The sequence below is a fragment of the Pseudorca crassidens genome, chromosome 5 (genome assembly GCF_039906515.1).
Source record: "Pseudorca crassidens isolate mPseCra1 chromosome 5, mPseCra1.hap1, whole genome shotgun sequence".
In the NCBI taxonomy this organism is placed as follows: Eukaryota; Metazoa; Chordata; class Mammalia; order Artiodactyla; family Delphinidae; genus Pseudorca; species Pseudorca crassidens.
Genome location: NC_090300.1, coordinates 24,525,130 through 24,552,009, shown reverse-complemented (window position 1 = coordinate 24,552,009; position 26,880 = coordinate 24,525,130). Strand labels below are relative to the sequence as shown.

General features: G+C 37.7%; 1 long non-coding RNA gene across 1 annotated transcript; it reads right to left on the bottom strand.

The window, feature by feature from the left end:
• Positions 1 to 7,343: 7,343 nt before the first annotated feature.
• Positions 7,344 to 13,043, bottom strand: LOC137224381 (uncharacterized). Its single transcript, XR_010943321.1, has 3 exons — positions 12,860 to 13,043; positions 10,084 to 10,136; positions 7,344 to 8,865 (listed from the first exon to the last, which is right to left on the bottom strand). It is a non-coding gene; the product is annotated as an uncharacterized lncRNA (long non-coding RNA).
• Between the last annotated feature and the right edge of the window lie 13,837 nt (positions 13,044 to 26,880).

Sequence of the window (26,880 nt, the reverse complement as noted above, 5' to 3'; positions counted from 1 at the left end):
TCACATTTCTAATTATATCTCTAATATATCATGGAGTAATTTTGTCACCATATTACTCTGCATCTTCTAATCCATCATTGTATTTTCCCTTAAATTTGTTCACATTACCGCCATAAACTAGATTATCTTATTGATCAGTAGTAGTCTATAAAATGAGAGGATATCTGTATTGTTTCCTATAAAAAAAAGATGCCTTAATGGTTAATTGACACAATTCTCCTAAGGAAAAATTTAAATTTTACTTACAAAGAAACTAGGTTACTCCGAGGTTTACTCTATTTTAAAACTTCTTGAGAAAATATTCATTTAAAAAAATTTCTTAAAGAGAATGGCCACTTTAGGAAATAAGAAATGATGGCAGAAGAATGCAGATAATAAAAATGCATGATTTGGTCAAAGAGTGATTCAAGTAATCTGTTCAAGTAATTGAATACATATAAAGGAGGAAAGGGAAAGTCAATTAAATGAATGAGTTATTTAATTGCCAACCTTCTTGAATGAAAGTGACATCAAAGCATCTGAATAAAAATTTACATTGATTAGGTGCACATAGTTTGGCTGTTTCTCCAAGTTTTTGGTTTCTGATGGAGAAAAGAGAAAAGATTTATAGAAGCTGAGAAAGTGGTAGAAGAGACAGTTGAGGCCTGCTTCAAGATTAGCAAGGCAGCCTTTTTTTTTTTTTCTTTTGCGGTACGCGGGCCTCTCACCGTTGTGGCCTCTTCCGCTGCGGAGCACAGGCTCCGGATGCGCAGGCTCAGCGGCCATGGCTCACGGGCCCAGCCGCTCCGCGGCATGTGGGATCTTCCCGGACCGGGTCACGAACCCGCGTCCCCTGCATCGGCAGGCGGACTCTCAACCACTGAAGGCGGCCCGTTTTTAAGAGCTTCCTTGCTTAATTAAAGCTAAGTGCCAGGATAGAAGTTCATCTATCAGTGATTCTGAATTAAAGCATAATATAGGGGAAAGTAAGAAGTTTTGTAACTGGTGGCTTGTTTAAAGTCATGGACAGGAAAAAGAGACAAGATATTTCAACTCCTGAGAGCTCTGTCTTGAAAGCAAAGGCATACCAGGAATGGAAGGGAATCTAACATTTAGTTAGGAAGCCATTCACCAACAGTTTAGTGAGGCAAAGCTCTACATGCAGGTGTTTACATTTATTTAACTTGACACTGTGGCTTGCCTTAAATACATTAATAATATGCCTGGTGCAGTAGAGAGCATGTGGGATCATGACTCGATGACTGCATAGAAATTAGAATTCTGATCCTTATCAGTAGTAAGTTCTTTATAACTGGCATAAAATGATAACCTTTATATGTACTTTCATTGTAATATTATTGAGTTAAAACATAGGTCAGGGAAACGTTAGCTTGGGTGGAGACTCTGTCTTATAGTCTCACCTATTCATGCTGGAAAAGGATGGGGCAAGGGAAAGCAATTTACATTTTTTGAATGCCTACTCATGCCAGGAATGAGACTAGACACTTGATTACTCAATTCTGGGGGAAGTTTGTGAGATGGTTAATCTCATACCCATTTTATAGGGAAAGAAACTGGGCTTCAGAGAAGTAATCTGTTCAAGTGTTGATGATGATGGTTTATACAGTTTGAGAATCAAACATAGATCTGCATGTCTTTAAAGGTCATGCTCTTTCTTTTCTACCAACTTCCTGATAAAATCATATGAGGAAAAAACTGTTCTTCGGTCATTAAAAGAAAAATCTAGTAAACGACAGGTAATAACACTCATGAGGGTGGGTGTTCAATTCCTCTAGCATTTTTTTCATGGCTGTTTCAGGGGCCAATATTCTCAGCCCCTCTGCTCTCCTGCAATTCCTAAATATATGATAGTCATTTCAACATTGCTTTAAATTTGAATTGTTATACTAACTCTTCCAGCAAGATTTTCATTTTCACTATTATTTCTACTGGTAATAATTTTGAAAAGCTAAAACGTGTTAAAAGGTGCCTAGTAAAAAGCATATTGTGTGCCTGTTGTATGCATCAGTTCATTTGAATCTCATGATAACTTTTGAGGTGATTTACAACTGTCGTTGTATCTTACAGATATTGAAATCAAGGCTTGGGAGATTGCCTACATTCAGACAGTTAGTGAGCAGAGGAGCTTGGATTTCTAATACCAAAGCCCTTCTTCCTGGGCACTATGCTGCTCTGTTAGATGCCTAGAGGTGATGAGTATCTCTTGTTAGCATGACCACTGATGCAAAGTTCATGAAATGTGCAAAACATGCTAGGGACGAGAACATTCTTAGAGCTCTTGATAATATGAACCTAATGTTGACACTCGAGTGGTCACACAATGTAAATTCACACACACAAACACAGACACACACATATCACAATGTTTAAGGAAAGAACAGATGAGCTAAGTGATGTCTAGGACCAATTTTGTGAAATGATTTTTAGAATTGATTGAATGTAAAGTATATTATAAAATATATAATATTTATATTATATTAAAAATATATATATAAAAATATAAAAATATAAAATATATATAAAAATATATATATAAATATTTATATTTATATATAAATATAAATAAAGTATATTATAAAATATAATATGTAAAATATTATATTTAAATATTTCCATTTCCACATGAAGTATATGTTTTTGAAACCATATCCTAAACCTACATCTAATTTCTGCTTCAGTGAACAAAAGAATACCCTCCATGAACAGCAACAGCATCAAATATATGGGTAAGAGAATATAATTTCTGGTTGACTTGCTTAGAACGACACCATGGTTATGAGGGGAGCATTTCTGAGTTCAAATTTCTGCATGATCTCTGAATTTTCTCACCAAAGTCTGGCTTTGGATATCCAGCCATACTCTAGGAAGATACTCAGATCCATTTTTTTGTTGTTGTGGTTTTTAACAGAACATCTGGTATTTATTGGCAGAATGCATTAGTGATGATGTCCTGTAAAATTTAAGCCAAAACTGGATGGAGTATGAGTTTGTTTTGTTTTATGTCATTTTCTCTGTGTGAAATCCAAAGTCCAAATATTGCTTCCTACCTGCAATGGCATCTGAAAACATACTGATCACAGTCACTGGATTTTAGAGATTTCAGCTGAAGATTAGCAGAGCATTAAGATGAAATAGCAGATGAATAATTTAGAATGAACAGACTCTAATGTTAAATATATAGGAAAAGCGACTTCACAAAAATACACCTTTTCTCTTTTAGTTTTCAATATTGTTGGAAGGAGACATATCTTAATTCCATTTCTCAAAGCGCAAGTATATTCCCTCCTGAACCAATCTTTCCTCAGCAGGCTGATTTAGATAAGAAAATGAAAAGGAGATAACTGAATGGATCCTCCAATCTTGTGATTCAGGAATTGGGGCTGGGTGCCCCTTAGGGTGGCAGAGCAATTCTGAGCGTGTTGAAGCTCTCTGAACAGCTGTTTGGTAGTCGTCTCAACAGAGCCCATTAGCACAGCTCCTGGTCAGGGCCAAGTTAACTGCATCCTTTTACTGTCGCCACCACACTCCCTCTTATCATGTCCCTCCATTATCACTCGCTCACCTCCCCAACTTGCTCTGTTAGCATTTCTACTCTCCTAGGAGGAAAGAATTCTCTCTTGTTCTCTTCCCCACACCCCCAACTAATTCTCTCTCACCTCTCCCACTTTTCCTCTCGATCCAAGACTGCTGCCTCTTTTCCTTTCCTCCTTCTCCCATGGCTATTTCTCCCAAACCAAATACGTAGGTTCTTTCTTTCCCTCTGTCAAGCACTACTCTTCACTAGTTTCCATACATTTGATGGAGGAAACTGCTTGAATATCTTAAACCATCAGACTAGAGGTGTATTCTTTTCCTTTGGGAGGGAGGCAGTAAACAGAATTGGTTAAGAACACAGGCTTTGAAATTAGACTAGAACTTGACTTACAGCTCAGTTCTGACATGCTGTTGAAAGCAGAGCACATTACTTATTCTCCCTTAGCTCCCGTTTCCACTTCCATTAAATGGGGATGATAGTATCTTCCTAAAGTTAAGTATAGGGATTAAAGAAACCATTGTCATAAATGCACTTTACCCAGTAATTGGAACAGAAGCAGCAGACAATAAAGAACAGCTCCTGTTATTCATACACCATACTTGTTGATCAGATAGGACTGGTGTCAAGTCTTTGGCTTAGCTAAATTCTCTGTCTTCCCTCTTTGCCCATCCAGGGATGCCTGTTCACCTACAGGTACCTCATTCATTTATTCACTGTTCATTCAGGAACCTGTCTAGAGGATATGTTATGTCCTATCCACAGGTACTTTTTTTTAATATGAATTTTATTTATTTATTTATTTAGGCTGCGTTGGGTCTTCGTTGCTGTGCTCAGGCTTTCTCTAGTTGCGGTGACCAGGGGCTACTCTTCGTTGCGGTACGTGGGCTCCTCATTGCGGTGGCTTCTCTTGTTACAGAGCACAGGCTCTAGGTACACAGACTTCAGTAGCTGTGGAACACAGGCTCAGCAGTTTTGGCTCGCAGGCTCTAGAACCCAGGCTCAGTAGTTGTGGTGCATGGGCTTAGTTGCTGTGTGGCATGTGGGATCTTCCCGGACCAGGGCTCAAACCCATGTCCCCTGCACTGGCAGACGGATTCTTAACCACTGTGCCACCAGGGAAGTCCCTCCCCAGGTACTTTTTATCACTCTGCCATAGTCACAAAAATTAATCCAATGAACAATCTAATTAATAATTAATTTAATAATTTAATTAATAATTTAGTTGATAAACTTCTAGGCATTATTCCTTCTAGACACTTTAATGATCTAGAGGTGGGAGAAGGGAAAGAGGAAATGAGGAAGAGATAAGGAAGGATGGTAGGAGTCCCTTTAACTTCTAAAGGGTCTTCTGTTCCCAAAGAGTAGATTTCCTGGTAATGGACCAGCTTTGTGGGCAGGAATTGTGAACTGATGAAATTACAACAGCCATAAAACACTGATTTTTCTACTTGCACTATTTAGGTCAAAAGAGAAAGCACAGGTTCACACCTCACCAGAGAAGAATGAAGATTTGAAATCAGAAGCTGCAAGCTAATGGACTTCAAGGTAAATCACACTCATAGACATATGTGGTTTAACTCACCCAGTGTTTTAGTTTTGGTTTTTCTTTCTTTCTTTTTTTAAAAATAAATTTATTTATTTATTTTTGGCTGCATTAGGTCTTTGCTGCTCTGCGTGGGCTTTCTTTTTAGGTGCGGCAAGCAGGGGCTACTCTTCGTTGCGGTGTGCAGGCCTCTCATTACGGTGGCTTCTCTTGTTGCAGAGCACAGACTCTACGGCTTCAGTAGTTGTGGCACATGGGCTCAGTAGTTGTGGCTCGTGGGCTCTAGGGTACAGGCTCAGTAGTTGTGGGGCACTGGCTTAGTTGCTTCACGGCCTGTGGGATCTTCCTGGACCAGGGCTCGAACCCATGTCCCCTGCATTGACAGGCAGATTCCCAACCACTGTGCCACCAGGGAAGCCCAGGTTTTTATTTCTTTCTTGAATTAATTGAGAATACTTAGAAATCAATAGATTTCACATACAGATTCAGATGTCTAGTGTCACTTGAAAGATCAGATGACTTCATAACACTGGGCTGGGGAGAAGCAACTTCTACGGGGCACACACCCTCCAGTTTGCCACAGTTGTCCTCTGGCTGACTTATTTTATTTGCTTAGATCCTGTAGCATTTGAGGTTTTGATCCCAGGCTTAAGGACTAGTTTTCAGATGACATTTCCAACATATTCATTTTTGATCTGCTTCCAATTCACCTCTTTTATCTGTGGGCACCTACACCTTATTCTCAGGGTGGGTACTCAAGAGATCAGACTAGTGGGCAGCTGGCTTCCAACCACCAGGCACCAACCAACTAGAAAGAAGTCCCCACAATGCAACCTGCAGGATCTCATGCTGGGCCAGTTTCACCCCTTTTGTTTCTAAACCTTGGGAAAGTTGAGGGAGGGTCTCCGGCAGCCAAGGTGAAGGAGTGTACTCCAGTATAGAAATGCTTCACCATTTAAACCAGTAGGACTACTGTGCTGGTGCCTGCCCATGGAGGATCAGCCCTGCCTATATCTGAGGCAAAGTGTACAGTGTCTTTGCCCTTGAACTCACCCTCCACAAGTCTAACTCTGTGCATTAGCTGTGTATGTTGTGTGTGTTTGTGTGTATGTCAGTTTTGCTTACTAGATTTAAGCTTTACAAAGGTAGTATAGAGCCTTGCACAACGTAGACAGGTCATAAACGTATTTTAAGTGGAGTAGATTGAATTATTTATTTATTCCAGGGTCTCTGTAATGTTCATTGCCATGTGATAAATGAAACCATGTTTGGTTTCCTTGTGCATATTTGATTTTCATACACCTATATTTCATATCAAGGAGAAAACCAATCAACACCGTCATATAGAAGCATCTCTGAACCACACATAAAATATCTTAAAAAAAAATTTAACCTTTGAAATTGAAGTATAAACAGGAGAAGAATTCATAGATTTTCTAATTGTCTTATCCTGCTGTGGGCACTAGCAGACATTCTGTCTATAGCTATGACTGTGAGTGCACACAATAATTAATGCAGAGCCTAGGAAAATTAGTTTAAAAGTATAAGGTCATTTTCAGATCACTAGATATTGATAGTACTTTTTATTTCATCTTCTACTATAATTTGAAGCTTGGAAAATTTTAATACAGATAGAAATAATTGCTAGAGGACATATTTCTATTAAAATGGTGGATTAAGGAGAAGGTAGAATTTTCCCAGCTGAATACAAATTTTCCGTATAATTATACAAAGATCTTAAAATAATCGTAAAAGATTCTTCCAATAAAAGCTATTAAATGACTGTGTAGTTGATATAGAAGAGTTGGCTCAAATATTCCATGTTTAATAGTGCAAAATACTTTCTAATGGAAACTTTTCAAGGAGCCATATTGAGTCAAGAAATTTCTTTCTGTTTAGACAATACTGTGAATAGTAATTGATGCTTACCAGGGTTTAAGAGCCTATTTCTCTTTGAAACAATGGATTTTCTTCTAACCCCATTGTCTTTTGTGAAAAGATGTCTTTGGAGATATTGGTAAGACACACACAATTACTGAATTGACTTTATTAAATGAATCTGCTGTGTTATTTTACTCCAAAAAAAAATTCACATGCGTTCTGAAATTTGATGACTTAAAAGTTAATTTTAAAAGAAGATGCAAGTCATTGAAGCAAAAAATAGTTTCTTTCAATGCTTAGAAGATTTCGTCTCAACCATACACACTCACTTTACCATAACACAAATAGGATTCTTGTATTTGTTCTTTTCAAGTGATCTATAATTTCAAAGTCTGGATTACACAAAAATGAATATTTAATTTGTCTTAAAAACAACTATATAGTGGCACAAAAATGTTACCAAAAAATCCTAACCAAATTAGAGTTATGTCAGTGGAGGGAAAGTTTGGTGCCCTGGCAGCAGCAGCCTGGTTTGGCTGCCTCTACTCCTCAACCTCTCCAGAATGCTGGGCTGAATCCAGGGTCTTTAGACGGCAGAGTTGATTTTGGGTTGCTTAGTGAAGAGCTGTCAGCACCAAAATGATAGTAGCAAAGCTGAAATCAGAGGCTACCCACGGTCAGTCAGATGTTGAGTCACACAGCAGGGGATACTGGAGTCCCTCAGACTGAGAGTCTGGAGGGATGAGTGAGTTCAGAATCTGTGGGTTCTGTCATGGGAGCATTTCTTTTGAAGACTTCAGGACTAGGCACTGAGGTCATGGCTTTGGCCAGTCTTAAAGGTAGAGTACTTAGAAATTGGAACATGACAAACAGCACCAGAAATGTGGGGTTTTCTCTTCAGTGGAAGATAAAATGTTCGCCTTATTTCTCCATACCTTGCAAGCTGATTGGCCACAAATTCTCATGAGAATTTCATGACTATGCCCAGTCATGTATGGTCATTTTACTCTGCTTTACTAAGATTTCTGGGCTAGGCTGACACTTCACTTGAGTTCTTTGAAATTTTAAAGGGTCTTTGTAATAATATGGTGAGTCTTCAATAGGTCTCCTTAAGCCTCGTGGTATATTGTGTTATTGTCCAAGTGTCATTTCAGCTGAACAGTTATTGTCTATGTCAAAAGACTAAATCCTAAAGATGCAATTTAAGCAACGCATGGAGTTGCCAACACGCAAATCAGGTTGGATTTTCAAGAAGGTCAGTTGTTTTGGATGAATGAAAGATTTTTACTCCTTGGACTCTGAGTATATTAGTGGATGCAACATGGAACTCAGTCAGTCCTGGGAACTTTCCTTGGATTCGTTACTTGGGCTTTGAATCTTGGGTTTCTCCATTTGAAAAGAATTCCTATCTTACAGGCTTGTTGTAAGAATTAATAATAAGCTGGATACACATGAAGAAACTTTATATACAATAATACACTATACAAATGTCAAGTAAAAAAAAATACTTTGCCTATAGGTAAAATCAGGAGTCAATGGGTACCAGAGTTGTTGGTAATAATATTTCATGCCCTCTAAGAAAATTAATTTTCTTTTTACATTTCTATTCTGAACAATGGAAACATCTGACTCTATGAAACATACGTTACTGAACACAAGTTCCTGTGCCTGATGCACGGTGAGGCCAACATCGGAGTTTGGAGCAGAGAAAGGTTTATTGCAGAGCCATGCAAGGAGACATGCAGCTCATGCCCCCAAAACCCCAAACTGCTCAAAGGGTTTCAGCAAAGCACTTTTAAAGGCAAGGTGAGGGAGGGGAGTGGTTAGTTGTTGCAAACTTTTTGGTGTCTGAATCCTTTGTTCTTGCAGCTGTCCAGGTAGGTCAGGTCATGATGTTCCTGTAAACCTCCAATAAAACAAATGTTATTCTCTGTTCTGCAACTTTATATCTCTATATGAATGGACTGTTAAAGGTCAGAGCCCTGAGAATAGGCTACCTTGTGTATTTCAGGCTATAGGCAACATTCTTTTGCAAAAGGTGCAGAGCCAGCATGACTAAGCACAAGCAATAGAACAGATCTAATATGGAGTCAGATTTGTTCTTCCCTATTACACGTACACTTACTTTCCGAAGATTTCAAACTCTAGAAACAGGGAGGTGGATATATTTACAATATAAGTAATTTATCCCCTGGTTCTTCTCATACATCTATGTCCATTACTTCTCTATTTCTTTCCTTGGGTTCTTTTTCTCTCTTTTTATTTTTTCTGTTTCTCTTTGTTCTCTAGCTTTTTCTCATCACAATATTGTCATATACCATGGACTTAATGACCACTTAACAAATATTCCTCAATCTGCATTTTTAGCTCAAAAATTTCTCCTGAACTGCAGAGTAGTGTACACCTAGGTATTCACAGATACCTGAGATCCCAAGCCCCTAAACTTGTTCCTTTTTCTGTATTCCGTTCCTTGGTCATACTCCATTTAAATTTATTCTCCACTGGAGTTAGGGTTATCTTTCTTAAATGCAAACCTGATCATGTTAAGCCCTTATTTATTAAACCCTTCTATTTTCCATCCCCTTTAGAATTCTAATCTGTTTACCTTTCCAAACGCAACTCCTCACAGAATTGACTTGTGATTTTCCAAATGTGTTGGACAGCTTCTGTCCTTCACCCTACTCTTCATGCTGTCCTCTCTGTCTGGAATGGCCTTTCTGATCTTGTCTGCTTAGCAAGCTCCTGGTTCACATTCAAACAGTCAAAATGTCTTCTGTAACATCTGTCACGATATCCTCTAAGAAATCTGACCTGCCTGCCAGCTTCTCCAAACAGGATTAATTACTTCTATTATTGTACTCTGTACACTGTATTACAATTACTTGTTTATGTACCCTTCTCTCTTACCAGGCTCTGAGTAATTCAAATATGAGGTCCATACCTTATTCACTTGAGCACATGGCTTACAGCACAGTTTCACACACACATAGATGTTTAATGCTTGTGGAGAGCAGTTCAATGAAGACTGCAACGTTGTTACACAATTGATCTCTGAACTGGTTTGAGTCTATCTGGGCAGTGAGGAAATGTGGATGTGGAGAGGATATTACTTTTTGTCTCTTACCTGTTCATGTCTATTCCTCTGGAATTTATGTACTCTCTTAAGAAGATTCTTTCCTGGGTGGAAAAAAATAAGACTGTTTTCAGTAAATATTTTCAGTGGATTTTCTATCATCAGGAAGTAATAAGAAAAATACTCATTGAATGTAATTTACAGAGAAAAACATCATTCATTCATTGAACACATGTTCTCTGATGACCTACTGTCTGCCCAGCACTGTTCTGAGCATTTGAAATATAGCAGTGAATAAGGCAGATGCAGATCTCCACCTTCATAGCAAGCAAGCAAGAAAGAAAGAAAAAAAGAAAGAAAGAAAATAAAGAAAAAAGGAAAGAAACTTCATTAACAGAGAAAAGGCACTTATCTTTTCCACAGATCTTATATGATTTCTTACTCCAAAATCCTCCTTCCTACCTCCCTACTTTCTCATTTTAGGACATTTTACAGGCTTAAAAGAAAAGGCAAATGCAAAAACTGAAATGTTCTCAGAAGGGCTAGCTTAAAGCTCATGACAGATTTTGGAAATGGAGTGTTCATGTATACTTTGTAGAAAAAGTGAGAAAAGACTGCCATTTTTGGTAAGGTTAATTGGGATGCCAAGGATAGAAAATCAGTGTGCTCTGCAATATGGATTCCACTACCAACCTGTGTTTTTGATCTAATAAGTTTTAAAAAATATGTTTTGCTAAATTATTGTATCCTTGTCTCCTCAGTCAGAATGAATATATGTGTGTGGTTTGTGTCAAGGCAGCTCTTCAAAGTGCAGTTGATCTGATACTTATACTGTTGGAGTGTGTGCTCAGTAATTTTTCACTCAAACGGACAGCATGTAATATTCAGCCATCCCAGGACAGTAGTAACTCGTACTCTCCACTTTTTGACGATTCTTTCAAAAGATTTGATGAATATGTATATCATATGACAGTAAGAGCTATGTCTGCCCATTTTCCATCTTTTCAACTGGTTGTAGTTTAGTTGCCTAAAACCAAAAGTTTACAGTGCATAACCACATTGGAGAATGGAAGCAGAATTTTAATGGATGTCAAACAAGAAAAGCAGCAGACACCTAGAGCAAAGTGCTCTACACCCCCCTTGAGTAATGATAGTTCATTTACGTGGGTGAGAGCCAAGTCTGCTTGGCTAGGAGGCAGTTTTTAATAGTGTATGTCAGGGACACACAACGAAGTTTTCCATGTATCCTCACAGAGGAGTCTTACATTCCTGAAGTAATGATTAATGAAGTTTCTGTGCTAGAATTTTAGTCATATGGATTTTATTTTCTCCTTCGTTTAGTCACAGCTTTTCTCATTTTCCTTTATGGCCAGCTCCTGCCTATGCAAACACACTTAGGCAAAAGCACAAGAACAATAGTTCTGGAAAATGTAGGCCAATGTTGCTGAGAGCCCTTGCCAGAAACTAATTTTAGTTAAAGAGATCTGACTATTTTCAAGCCATTCACTTTCCACCCTTCCTACCAACCCTGGAACATTACAGATGAAAGTGCCTCACAGAGTTGGGAATTTGTGACAAGAGGGTTCTTTAAACCATTTTCATCATTTTATAACAAATTCAAGAGTTAGGCTGGGTCAGGGGTTGGTGACCTTTGGCATGCACACCAAAAGTGGACTGAGAATAAGGGACAACATTTTGGATACAGTCTTCCTTTCTGACAAACACTCCTTTCCTTCCTCCAGATAGAACTTAGCTCCAGGAGGGCTGCATACCCACCAAAACCCTCACCCAGTTTCTTTCTTTTTTTAGGTTGGCTTCTAGTTGCTAAGGTGTTAACTGCTAGATTTTAAATGAGTGAATTAAGGGCAACCCCTCCCAAACCATTTGCATTTCAAAGGAGATAGTAAGAGATTGGAGAGCCAAAGGCAGCTTTAGTCCTGGAAGGAGAAGCAGAGGGTGCTATTTTCAGACCTGGGCAGCTAGGCTTTCTACTTTGTACTCTGCCTCTTGCACTTACAGCCAAGATTATAAGTAGATGGTTACAAATTGGTTCCTTAGGTCCAAACTCCATTTTCATAACTATTTTTTTCTATTCATAGCTTCAACAAAAAGAATCTTAGACATATTTTACAAACATCAAAATCCTTACCATGTTATTCCTCAGGCATCCTATTTTTTATTTGGAAAATTTAAATTCCTGTTAAGATTTCTTTTTATGGTCATCTAATTCTAATTCTTTGACCAGTTCACTGCTTTCTTTTGAACTGTCTCGAGGTTATCTTTTTTCTCTTAATTGTGCAGTCAATAACCAAATATATCTCTAGAGTAATAGTCAACATACGGAGATGTTTGAAAGAAAAATTTCTACAGGTGATATTGTTGTTTTTTTACTGTTTTAAATTTATTAATTCCAAGCATAAAATGATTGATGAATTTGAAACTATATCTTTTTATATATCCAAATGCAGCAAGATTCACAATGACTTTTGGGAGATAGCAAAGCTAAGCTGAAATTATAGCCGTTTCTTGTTCAATTTGCAGCCCCAGTCTAGACCCTTAAAATTTATTCACAACCATGCACAGTACATTTTTACTTGATATTTCAATAATTTACTTTAAAATTGTGCCATCCAATGTATGTCTCTTTAGATAACTCAAACTTTTCCTGATTATTTTTCCAAATTATTTAGATTTTCTTGAATTTTAATCAAATATTTGAAAGGTTAAGCAACGCCTCCTTCCAGGATTTCATGTTTAAAATGGATAAACAGGATCCCTGTTTCATCATCCAAGTTGTGGATAAAATGTGTAAAAGCCTTTGGCTTACCTTCTGGCTTGAAACACATCCAAGCAGTCCTTCTTAATTGGTGTCCTAGATTGTATAAATTAGGAACACTATTTCTTTAACGCTTGACCACTGCCACCACAGTCTGGGAAATGAACACTGAATTTCCAACCCATTTGCCTAACTCGAACATTTCACATTACTGAGACAGAGTTTTGTAGGCAGAGGACAGATGGATGCCCTAGGCAATGCTATCATAAGACATTAGAAAGTATTTTTGGGGAGTGAGGTGGCTTGGGCACAGAATGGGAGAAGACAAATTCCTGAAGGGCAAGAACTCTAGTCCCTTAAAAGAATTCAGAACAGTCAGTGCATTAGCCATGAAATATTTGAAGAATATATTCAACATTAATTTGCAGAAATTACGTACCCTCTAGGTGTAAGATGGTAATTTATTCTTTATGATAAATATCAGAATTGATGGGGGCTTCCCTGGTGGCACAGTGGTTGAGGGTCCGCCTGCCGATGCAGGGGACGCGGGTTCGTGCCCCAGTCCGGGAGGATCCCACATGCCGCAGAGCGGCTGGGCCCGTGAGCCATGGCCGCTGAGCCTGCGCGTCCGGAGCCTGTGCTCCGCAACGGGAGAGGCCACAACAGTGAGAGGCCCGCGTACCGCAAAAAGAAAAAAAAAAAAATCAGAATTGATTAATTGTGAAATAGAGTGAGAGAGAACTTGAGCTTCAGTCAGATGATTGGCTCTTGGCCCAACTGCATGGCTTTTTTAGCAGTGAGGAACCACAAATAGCCCAGTGTCACCACTGGTTAAGAGTGAACTGGGCTATAATCCATGTTTGTTAAATACTAGGACAGTGTTCTTTCCAGTACACCATCCCTCACATTATAACTTTCCTAATCACTATTTATCAGTCTAGCAGTTCCTTTCAGTGACAGTCATTTACAGTATAGTTGAAATGTATCTATCTCAATTGCATTTCTTCTGAATGAATTACTGCTTTTGCTATGCTCTGATAGAAGTTTTATTAATAGTAGCTATCAATTTCTATTAATTTTGTTGCTCAACTTTATTACCTTGATTTCATATTTTGCTTATTTTTATCTGACTTTTCGCAGTGTTTTACTTAAATTTAAAGAGAGCAAAAAAGGTAACCTTCATATACCCCCAAATCAGATAATTATAAATTTTCAGTTGTTTTATTGAAACATTCCAAAACATTTCCAAACTGCAGTTAAAATGCTGAATTCTAGCTTTATCAAATATGCCATTTCCATCAAGAAAGAAAAAGAAAATATGCTGCAAGGGTCTTCCTTTACAGGTTGTCCCCCGCCGCCCATTCTGATTTTAAAAAGTTGCCTTTCTAAACCAAGTACTTTTTTTTTTTTTTTAAAGTATGGTGTATTTCTAACTGTAAACCCTCAAATATTGTATATGTTCTTGACCGGGGAAAATTTTGGAATTTACAGTGTGTCAAGGATATTCTAATTCTGCTAATAATTTTCATGGCAGATGATTTGAGGACTTTTCCACAGACTAACTTCTGGCTCTTATTTCTTGGCCACAACCCATGTACTTCCTGCACCAGGCACCACAGGGTATGTTCAGATCACAATACAATCGCTAGCCCTGCACATTTATGTCATTGTACTAAGTTAGCTCAGTGAGCAGTTGCAATATTTATAGAAGCCTTTCCTAAATGTGTATAACTAACAGTAACTTAGCTACACAGGGAAGTGACTGCAAACCTCATAAATCTATTCCACTAAGCCAAAGTAAATGTGTCTTCAACTCAGCTTCCCCTTAGCTAGACCTCAACTCTGTCCATGGTTTCTCCAATACAATGGTGTATGGTAAGTGTTTAACAGCCAGTTCCCCAGGACAAAAGGTATGAGTATATATATGTACATATATTCACTGTAGATTTTACACATAGAAAGGATTTATACATAATTTTTAACTACTAATAAGATATACAATACTCCACTGTAAATTCCTAACACACCCAAATTGATTTTCATAGAAAGTTTCCCTTGATTTTTGCTGAACTCTTGGATTGGTGACCAACCTATGGTTTCCATTCAACTATGATTTGACAAATGCAATTGCATCTCTTTTCTTATAAAAGGACGGAAGAAAATAAAAATAGAAACAAAAGCCAAAGACAAAAACATTTTAGGTGAAAAGAGTGATAGTTGTTGAAATCTTTATCCTCATTCCCCTGCCCCATTTCCAGGCTAAGAGGCAGTCCCTGTCAGCCGTTTCCTTCTAGGAATTTTAACGGAAACAGCATGATGTGGTGAAGAGGCCACTACCTAGGATCCAGTTCTGGTGCTGCCATCTACTCTGTGTGATCACAGGCAAGTTCTTTACCTCTCAGTTTCTTCATTTGAAATTTGGGGCAATAATAGCATCATAGGGTTTCTATGATTAAACTAGTAAATGTAGAATTTGGGGCACTTAATAATGAATTAGGACTAAAAGAGTTAATATATCTTAGCACTTAGTACATGGAAGAGAGAGAGCTACAAAGATGCAAAAAGACATAACCTTTGCATATAAATAAAGTTACAACTTGAAAAAGAAAGCATTGCAAACCAACTTGAACTTTGGAAATGTACTTTTAGTATAATACAGGCTGTTCTTTGAGGTCATCACCCCCTTTAGCTTACATTCATTGATTCACACATTCATACATTTAGCAAGTATTTATTTAGCAGATAATGGATAGAAGATACTGTATGAAGCATAGGATGAATAATTGTACTATAGTCTCAAGAAGCTTGGATTAAAGTAGTCAAAAGTATACACACATATACACACATCTTTAAAGAACGATAATATCTGGTAAGCGTATGAGCACATACAAACAATCTATCTGTGAGTTCAGAGATGGGAGAGAGAGTTTCTAACCAGTACGCTCTAGATAAGGAATAATAGAGGTAGAGGATTTGGCCTGACCCATTGAAACAGAAGGGAAAACTGATCATTCAAAGGTCGAATTTGTCACCAGGCTAAAAATGCACAATATTTAGAGGGTTTTTTTTTTGTTTGTTTGTATTATTTTCCAACATTTAAACATTGGAAATTTTCTCAGAAACATCTGTGTTTTGGGCTTTTATTGAAAAATTGGAAGATCTGACAACATCCTTAACCTCTGTTCCAACATTGCCACCATCATTTGGAAGCAAGTTATCTTGGTCCGTTCAGGCTGCTACTACAAAATACCATAGACTGGAGAGCTTACAAACAACAAGAATTATTTCTCAGTAGCAGAGGCTGCTAAGTCCAAGATAGGGCACCAACAGATTCAATGTCTGGTGAGAGCCTGTTCCCCAGTTCATAGGCTGCATCTTCTTACTGTGTCCTCATATGGCAGAAGGGCAGACAGGGGAAGCTAGCTCTCTCATGGCTCCCTTAAGGAGTCCCAAATGTGAGGCAAATGCTAATCTAACTCACTCATAAGGGCTCCACCTTCATGACCTCACGTAATTCTAATTACCACCCAAATGCCTCACCTCTTAATACCATCACATTGGGGTGTAGCATTTCAACATATGAATTTTGGGGGGGACACAAACATTCAGTCCATAACACCAGTAACAATTACCCCTCTAGAAGGGGCATCCACTCTTTCCATGTGGCAGCAGTACCCACATACTCAAACCTGTGAACTGGATTCCAAACTTGCAGCCGCTGAAGAACAAATGGCACACAGCAATTAAAGACTTCAATTCACTAGGTTTACACACTGTTTGGCTGACAATCACAGTCACTCTTCCACCTGTTTGGCTTTGTTGAGAGGCAAAAAAATGTACTCAGCAATGACACGTAACGTAATTGAACTTGTCAACTCGCTGCACAAGTAGATCAGTGACATCTTGCATTGTTACAAAAGGCACTGACCACACCTTTCCAGGATGTGTACCATATCAGAGGAGGGCTCTAGCCCAAAGTAGCAAAAACACCTCTGAACTGCTCTTCTCCCCACTTACCCCTGTCTTTATAGTCCTGTGTTCCTTTTCTTTTGTTTAATTGTGGTAAGATTTATGTAACGTAACATTTACTATTTTACCCACTTTAGGGCTACAGTTCAGTGGCACCAAGTACATCCACATTGTTGTACAACCAGCATCACTGTCCACCTCCAGAACTCCTTTCATCTTGCAGAATGAAAACTCCAAACTTATTAAACATCCTAACCCCTGGCAATCACCGTTCTTCTTTCAGTCTCTGTGAATTTGACTACTCTAGGTACCTCATGTAATTGTATGTGGAATCATCCAATTTTTGTCCTTTCATGACTAGCTTATTTCATTTAGCATAATGTCTTCAAGGCTCGGCCATGTTGTAGCATGTGTCAGAACTTCCTTCCTCTTTAAGGCTAAATAAGAGTCCAATGAAAATGTTAAAACACACTTTGTTTATCCATTCATCCATCAGTGGACACTTGGGTTGTATCCACTTTTTTGCTATTGTGAATAATGCTGCCATGAACATGGGTATATGAATATCTGAGGTTCTGCTTTCAATTCTTTTGGGTATATACCCAGAAGTGAAATTACCAGAAGTGGTAATTCTGTGTTTAATTTTTTGAGAAAACACCAGAAATTTTCCACAGCAGCTGCACCATTTGACATTCCCACCAGCAACACACAGGGGTTCCAATTTCTCCACACGGTCATATGGTCCTTTATCTTTTCTCCCCTCCCTGCAGCAGAAACTTCCTTTTCTGTGGCAAGTTTGAAGTCTACCTTAAAATATGGTGTGACAAAAGAAAAATATTAAAATAAGTGTCAGAGTAAGGTTCAGCTTGAAAATTCCACAGGACTAGGAAAAGGTCATGTAACACAATGCTTTTGCTAGGCACGTGGAAAGCCCTAATCCCCCTTCTTCCAGGGAGAAGTTTGATCCCTTCTAGTTGGAGAGATTTAATAAGCATTAAAATGATTGCGACTTGAGCTTAAGGAATTACGGAATTTTAATAGTAGGCATAAAACATCCAACACAGACATACTTAAAAATTCTATACAACACAGGAGGAGAAAATTGGGAATAAAGAACCAGCTAAAATGAATCCCTTGCGTGATATTAAAAGGAGGCCTGGGGAACTATTTCCGTGACTATGTTTGCCAAATTGTACAGTAAATATATGAATGGGAATGGTGCTAGATAGAGCTTTTAGATATAGTTTTTTGTTCTTATTCAACTTGCATGTGTAGTTTAGAAACTAGAGGATCTAGAGAGCAAGGGACTCAGCCTCCATCACTTGCACTTAACAGAGACTCAAAGATGGGCAGAGGAGAAGGAGAGCTTTCTAGTAGAGAAAAGAGAAGGCTTCAGGGTGTAGCAGCCACATTCCTTGCCATGTTCCATGCCAGTTATTTGTTGGGGGTGGGGCTGGTCATCCAATTAAAAAAAAAAAGAAAGAAACTAGGGAACCTAAATTTAATAGGAGGATATGACCATTCTTGTAGAAGAAACGGTTTGGAGGCATCATGATTTATGCAGCCCAAGAGACTCTGACAATGCAAAAGTGGTCTGCAAAGCTCTATACCAGGTGTCCTCCTATTACCGTAATAGAACCAAGTAACTTGGAGATAAGGGAAGTTGCACTGTATTTGAGGGGTGGGAGTAAGGCCAAAAAAAATTCTTATCTCAGATAAAGTTGAGTAGTATCAGAGATAGGTGTCTTACTGACTGAGATCTGCACAGCAAGCCTCATGCCCTGGCTCATTTATCTCCCTGCTCCAGGAAGAGGAAGAATGATGATATTTAAGACCCTTGTGCTCTAGCATTTTTAGGATCCTTCTTATAGTGCTTGAGTATTAGTTCAGCTTTTATTTATTTTCTTACTGTTGTTACACGTATTGTTCTACTACTTCTGGATTGGGATGGCTCGGTGACGTATCACTGTCATGCTTACATTTATTTATTCCAGTTAAATCTTTACATATCCTATCAGTTTTTATTTCCATAATAGGTTTTAATACAAGTTCATTTTCCTAAAATGTGATTGATTCCGGTATCGTTAGGTTATCTCACCATTTTCATATGTCTTTTGTACTTTTCTAGGAGGCGGCATCTAACTAGCGTAGTTGCAAACTAAAGTACCCTTGCTCAAAAAAGACAGTTCACTTAGTGAGTCCCCATAATACCTGTTATTTAACCAGAGAAATTAACCTTTGGAACAAAATGTGTTCTTCTCTTCAATCAGCAGGTCTCTTTAGTGTTCTCGCTTCTCAGACATGCTGTGCTTTAAAAGCAGATTAGAACTGACAACAATTAGTCACATGTCTGAATTTTAGACGGAAAATAAAAATGAGCTCCTGTGCACAGGAAGTCCAAAATTCATCTTTCTTTCGCCTAAGGTTTTCTTTCTTCAATATCAGTTATCAGTTTAATATAATATTGTTGACTTAACAATGATATATTTCAAGCTGAAGGCAGAAATGAATTTTGCATTAATAAATTGTTTGGAGATGGATTCAAAGAGTATTTCATTATATAAGAAGGGTAGCTATAAAACATGTTTGGTGGTCTTTCCATCATTACTACCTGTGGCCCATTTGTGGGGATGACATTTATCAGTGTGACAGGGAATATTAAGCAAGTGATAGACAGTTATTAGCTGAAGTCCTGATATATTTACACCGTGGGAAAATGCACTTGGTATTTTCTTTCTGGCAACTGGTCGGCTGTTCATAATTTTATGGAAAATTGATTAATCACACATTTAACTCAATGCAAGATCTTCTGCACTGTAATAAATTATGGCCATTAATCAATAAGTACAAAGTAATTCCAAGAGTCTGGAGACATGCTGGCTTCTAATAGAAAAACTTGCACTTAGGCCTTTCTGCCAGTGACCACTTCATCTGAGGTACTTTGCACCTGCCTCAATCCAATTAGATGACATAATTAATGAACCTCAATGCTCTTGATAATTTGTTACACAAAAGAAAGAATGCTTTGGCACATCCATTAAAACCTGATGTATAACACTTTGCAGAAAAGGAAAAAAAATTGATGAACTAAAGCAACAGAGGGTCTTATGCTGGGAATCTTTGTGTTCAAGTGTAAATGTGAGAAGCTGCAGTCTTACTTCATGTTGGGTGAAGATTCAGTTGCATTTGTTAAAATAATCCAACGGGGACCTTTTTTTTCCATTAGAAAAGTGAATTCCGCCTGTGTGCAAAATTTCATGCCATCTTGTTTCTTTTATGACAAATTAAATGGTATGATTAGAATAAGTATTCAGGAAGTATTGTTTCAGAGGCAATCTAATAAATGTTTCCTTGGTTAAGTATCAGTTACAGTTTTACATATCACAGTCATTCTGCACCTGTTTTATGCAGCTAACAATAGGCCTCTCAATAGATTTCCATGAGAGAAAGCCTGGGAAGATAAAAAGAAAACCAGTTTGCAGCTAATTCTGTCACTAGGAAACGCCAGGAGTAGGTTGTGTTTAGAGACTTTGAAAAACAATTAGCTATGGATTATACAACTGAAAGCCCTTTCCTAACTGTACCTGGAAAATACTTTGCCCATTTAATGCCTTCTAAGCTGTCACTGAGCTTGAACTTCAGTCCCAGTGATTAATGAAAAGCTGCAGGGCACAGCTAGGAGCTAAAGTCTCAATTATGAAAAAGCAGTAACTAGTTTAATGTGCTGATGCTTTTATACTTAAAGTGACAGCTATGAAAAATGGCAATATTTCCAATCATCCTTTAATAATTTATCATTCATTTATTGGCATGTCCAATGTGCTTTACTCCCACTGTTTTTTTTCTTTTTCTGGGCTCCTGGTGTTATGACACTGAAGAACACAATGTGATCTGGTTCCTTAAAAACCAGACCTTCCCTTTTGGAAGCTGGGACCTATCATCATAAAAGTTTTATGTCTGTCTGTCTATGTTTGTCTGTCTGACTCTATCTATCTATCTGTCTATCTATCTATCTATATATCACCTGTCAATTATCTATGTAATTTCCAGTTAGTGCCAAGATATAGCAGTAGAGTTTTTGAAAAGAGCACAGTCCAGTGACTCTTGTCTCTGTGTAGGTCACGAATTGCCACCTTAATTCCTCACAGACACCTTGAATTATATGCCTTTGGTTATAAGAGAAACTAGACAGGGGTGGGTGGAGGAGTCAACGTAAATCTCCCTGTGCCAAAGGGAAATCAATCCAGATGTGCAGACAGTGGACAAATAGAAGCCAATTATAGAGCAGTAAATGAGGTTGGGGGAAGACACACCATATTTTTGTGGGTAGTGCTACCAAGATGTCTTGTAAAGTTATTTAGGTTTAATTTTACATTTTTAATTTCAGGAATGAATTGTTTGTTCAACAGCCATAGTCATTCCCTTGGTTTGTTTTATTAGGTTATATTAGACTGTTTATTATAGTTTGTGCTTGGTAACAGGCCCCCAAGGATTCAGATCACAAGTTGGTAAAAGAATATACCTGCAAGTGTGGTCATAAAACTCAAGTTTCAAGGCAGGTGGCAGTTTTGCTAGTAAAATATTTAAGGAACCACTTGTGACTAAAATGGGCTTAAAGTACTTCTTGTTTGTCCTGGTGGCAGCTCAATTTTGACCCAGATAACAGTGGTGCTGTTCACCAGACCACATGGATCTTGGTTTTTGATGAATTGTTAGGATGCTATTCGAGTACAGTGATAGAAATGGTACACATTGTCATCTCTCTGTGTTTGATCTGCTCCCATAAATAAAGCAGACAGGTGACAACCCATTCACAGGACTGAACTTATTAAAACTGTAAAAGTAAAACTGGAGACTGGGTTTAAAACTCACTTTTAAATTCAGCAGGCTGTCTAATTTTCTTTAGATAAAAGACCCAGATATTTGGGGGCAAAGATATTTAATGCATTTTGAAAAAAATAATGCAACAATATAGTTACAAGGAAGAATGATGTCCCTTTTGGGCACTTATATTTAGCCATATTAAGAAGTACAGGACATTGTTTAATTTTACATGGCATTCATTAATTGGTTAATTTTCTTTTTGACCTTTTTTCCTCTGTTTAAGCAAAGCCAAGAGAATATGAGCCCATGTTTATCCTATTTCCTACTACTCTCGAGTCCGTGTAAATAACTTGTTAGTCAGACTGTCTTTACTATTATCCTGTTAGTGTCTTACACAGTACATTATCATGCTCAGATCACCTTTTCATACCCAGGCATGCTTCTCTGGATTTTTCTCTTTTAATGCCATGATTTTCTTATGCTATTTAACTTATCTAATAACTTTCTTTTCAAAACGCTTCAAATCACTTTCCAGGATTATTCTTAAGCTTAAAGTTGATCATATTCTTTAGGCCTTTATTAGAGTTCAGATCCATTCCTCCAGCAAAATTTGGCTGGGGACTCTGATAGGTCATATTTTCCCACCCTTTTCTCCAAACATCTGTGAATTTACCAGCACACACTGAAATGTACCATGCATGCTGCCTTGTTATCTTCTGTAGACATTGCTCCAGCCATCTGTCCACAGACATTTTCTTACTCACATATGTGGGTGCACACACACACCACTCACACACGTACATATGACACAACCTACACATACATACAACACGCACACACACAACCCGTGCTCTGTTTTGGATATGAATAGATTTGCAGTTATTTAAGGCTATCAGCCTTTGTCTCTCTTTAGTCTAGTCTTGTCCCATATAGAACTTAGAAAAAAGTTATGTTTCTTTAAATAGCTTCATTGCTCCTCCTTTGAAAAAAGGGAAGAAACAGCAGCTTAAACCCAGTTGCTTGGAGCACAGGGATGGAGTAAATATCCCTTAGGTGGCAGAAAACAGCTCTAGGCTCTCTGGATAAGAATGACATGATCCTACCACGGAGTTTTAGGAAGTTTTGGAATTTTCAATTAAACTGTTCCATCTACGGGTAGTTTCCCCAAAGCTATGGGGGCAGCTTGCCCAGATCCTTTTTCCCGCAGATCAGACAAGGTCAGGAAGTGGGAGCAGTGCCAGGAGCTTGAGCTATTAGGTCCAGCTGTAAGATTTTTTCTTCTGTATCTGTCTTGTGGGGTCATTCCACCTACGCTTTGTTTTGATAGATAGTTCCTAACACAGGAGCCGGTTTTCCTCTGGGACGATCTAAACAATCATCATAGGCTTCAGTTTTAGAATGTTTTTAGCTGACATCTTCTCAACATTTTAGGAGGTCTGTATATGTGAACTTATGGTCTTCTTTTTACAGTAATAATAGAACAATAATTACGCTGCTCATGATGATTGCTGACATTTATTACATATTGTTCCAATATATTTGTATATATTAATTTATTAAAATTTTACCACAATCCTATGAGCTATTCTTATCCCCTTTATATAGAGGGGGAAACTGATGCATAAAATGTTGAAATATCTTGACTGAATCTATACAACTGGCAAATGACAGAGCTGGGATTTGCACGTAGGTACTCTTACTCCAGAGTGTTCACTCTTAATTGCTATGCTATATTTCTAACTAGTATGAATTACTTTCTATTTTATAACATGGGTGAAACATAGGAGAAATGAGGTCATTACAAAGTAGTTGCTATGACAAGGTCTCTAGCAACTGAAAATTTTATACAAAACCCGTTTCTATCATAATCTCTTCTTTCCACACATAGCCCATTTGGCATGGATTCTTTGTCTCTTGATCATAAATAATAAAATGGAGAGAGGAAACTCATCAAGCATTTATTTTTATGATTTTTATTTTTTTTACTTTTGCCGTACGCGGGCTTCTCACTGTTGTGGCCTCTCCCGTTGCGGAGCACAGGCTCCGGACGCACAGGCTCCGGATGCACAGGCTCTGTGGCATGTGGGATCTTCCCGGACCGGGGCACGAACCCGTGTCCGCTACATCGGCAGGCAGACTCTCAACCACTGCGCCACCAGAGAAGCCCAAGCATTTCTTGATAATGTCTCTCAATATCTGGGAAATGCTGCTCAGCCTCTCTGGCGGCAACCACGTTTTCATTTCTGTACCAGCCACTGGATTCCCCTCACTCTTCTTTATCCTATTTCTACCTCATCAAACTGTATCAAAATTGCAAGTGAACATAATCCTTTGGAAAATAGCTGTTTATACCTGTGCAAAATATTATTTCCTTCAGGGAACCCAATATTTCAAATTTCTGACCAGCTACATACTTAATTTTCAGAAAATTTACCATATGTTTGAGTTTTATCTTTCCATTTTGGGTTCTGGAATAGCATTATTTCCTCCTGCTTTTAGATCTCTGAACCATATGCCGAATCTCCACAACTCCATGTACTGCTTTATAGTGTGGTACTAAATGTAATAAGCCTTAATTTGTTGATGTTCTCTGAATATTTTATAGAGTTGTTTTATCAGCCAATTTTATATATTCCACTCTTTAAAAATATATCATCTTCACATTTTATCCCATTGTTTTTAGTTTACTATATTTGAGAAAGTTAAGACTCTAGCATTTCAGAAAATATTTTAAATGTTTTAAATATAGTAGGTTAAGCTATAAGAAAATAGCTACCTTCATAAGAAATCATACATTTTCTAAAAATTCCATCATAAACATTCATTTCAGAAAAAGGAGTTAGGAGATTGAGGTTTTCAGACCTATAATAAGAAGGCTATATAATTTAAAATAGTAAAATAACTTATATTATTGAAAACTAAAATAATCAGAAAATCATATCTAGAAACTCCAAGTGAATCTTGAAGTACATTTAGACTGGACAAAAGTCAGTGGGTTTATAGACCATTAAAACAAAAACAAATTGCTACATGGCTCACAACATCAATGGAAGACCAAACAAACAAACAAACAAACACAAAAAATATCCAGCATTGAGAAGGCAATAAACAGATGTTTACAATAAAACAGATGTTTATCCCTATACTGAAGCAAAAGAGCTTTAAAAACATGCTCTCAGTACTATTTGCTAATTGTCATTATGTTATAATCAATTGTGGTCCATATTGCAATTCTTAATTAATTGATTTAACATTTTAGAAAATGATTGGTGTTGGTTTTTCAGTAGTGTAATAGAGCTGGTCTGTGCTAATTTGCAAGAGCTGATTGCTACACTTTTAGGAACTTTGAGAACCAGTTGATAAATCTAGCCATTATTAAAATGTAAATGATATAAACTTACAAATAAATTGGGTCTTAAATTCTAAAAAATTCACCACTTCCTGAATATTTACTACATTTTACTATTACCTGTGTCTTGAGTTTATTTATGTCTATTGTGTCAGCATGGTAGAAATAACATGTAATGGTGTTCACGATTCTTTCTGACTCCACATTCAGTGATTTCACATTACTCGCTTGGAATTGATTAGTAAGAGTATTTACACCATAGAAATTGATGAACTCTACAAATTAAGACACTCTCCAACCCTCCCAACCCACCATCTAGAGCTGGTTGTTAAACATTGAGCAGACCACCATTGTTTGGTTTTCATACAAATTGAATTAATACAATGAGATTTTACCTTAGTATGAAATGGGTATTTTCAGCATTCCTAAAAAAACATTAACAGGAGATTAGTTGGACTTTCTGATCAAGAATGGTTTTATTTTAGGGACTTCCCTGGCGGTCCAGTGGTTAAGACTCCTTGCTTCCACTGCAGGGGATGCGGATGCAATCCCTTGTCAGGGGGAACTAAGATCCCACATGCTGCCCAGCACAGCTCAAAAAACAAACAAAAAGAAGTATTTTTTAATTTTAAATATCAGAAACAATAATTAGAATTAATAGATAAACTTAATGCTTACAGTCAATCAATTAACAGGTGGCCATTCAGCAAATACTACTGAGCTCTGTGATATTAGCTGCCGTGAAGAGTACATTAGAAACAGCTGTGTGACCAGTTTCACTTGTATAATGCTTTTTAGGATATTGTCCATTATATCCCATAAAGAACCCATTTTGGAGGACCAAATGGGTCTGACAAAATTTCTCTCCAACTCAAATAAATAGAATTTACTAAATTGAGAGGGTTTGCTTTTCCTTAGCTATGGACAGTTTTTTCTCATGCAAGTGGTGAATTTTGCAGCTTATTATGTCTCCACCTTTAGCTTGGCTATTATGATACTTAGAAACAAATATGCAACCCCCTTTAACAACTGCCCAGGACCTCCTGATCTGCATTTTTGTGTATCAATTTTAACACTGGCTTTATTTTACTCTTCTAATTTTATTTTCTGTTTTGTACTCTATTTTTAGTGGGTATGTGTTAAACTGTCTGGCTAGGATCCCTTAGGTGGGAATTTCCCCTTCCCCACAGCCTAATGGATCTACTTAACCTGAGGTAACCTCATTCTTGGCCACAGGTGATTGGGCCGTGACCTAACCTGAGCCAGATGAATCTCTTTCCTTTGGTTTGGACTTGGGGCAGAGGGAAACAAGTCAGTCTCTCTTCAGGGACCTCTAATTAGATTAAAACTTGGTGTACTTGATGACCTTGTGCTGCCTTGTGGACCAAGAACAAAGGAAGAAAGTCAATAGTGAGAAAACAGGGAGGGTGGCGCAGACGCTGGGCAAGACCACAGTTAGGAAACACTTAGAGAATGTGCCTACCACATTTGGTTTTGTGTATGTTTGGTCCCAAGGCAGAGCTGCATTCCTGTCCTTGAACCTCTGAGCCCTCCTCAAATCCTTATGGTAAATTCTCTTTTAGGTTTTTATTTCTAGTTGCTTTCTTTTACTTGCAAGCAAAGACTGCTGACAGCACACTAAACGTTATTCTACTATACATATTTTTGTTTGATAACTCTGTCTATTGGTAATGGGGTAGATGTAAATAAATGAAATATTTATAATCAGTGCTATATTATTGCAATATTTTATTTATTTAACAAAGTTTTCCAAGTGATAAAATTGCCTTAGGAAGACAAACCTAGGTACTTCCCAATTAAGTACACAGAAACATTTTATATTTTGCTATTTACATTTAATTTGCTATTTAAGAAGAAAATGGCTTTGTAGTTTTGCTATGTGACTCAAAATTTTACTGCCTCCACCTCA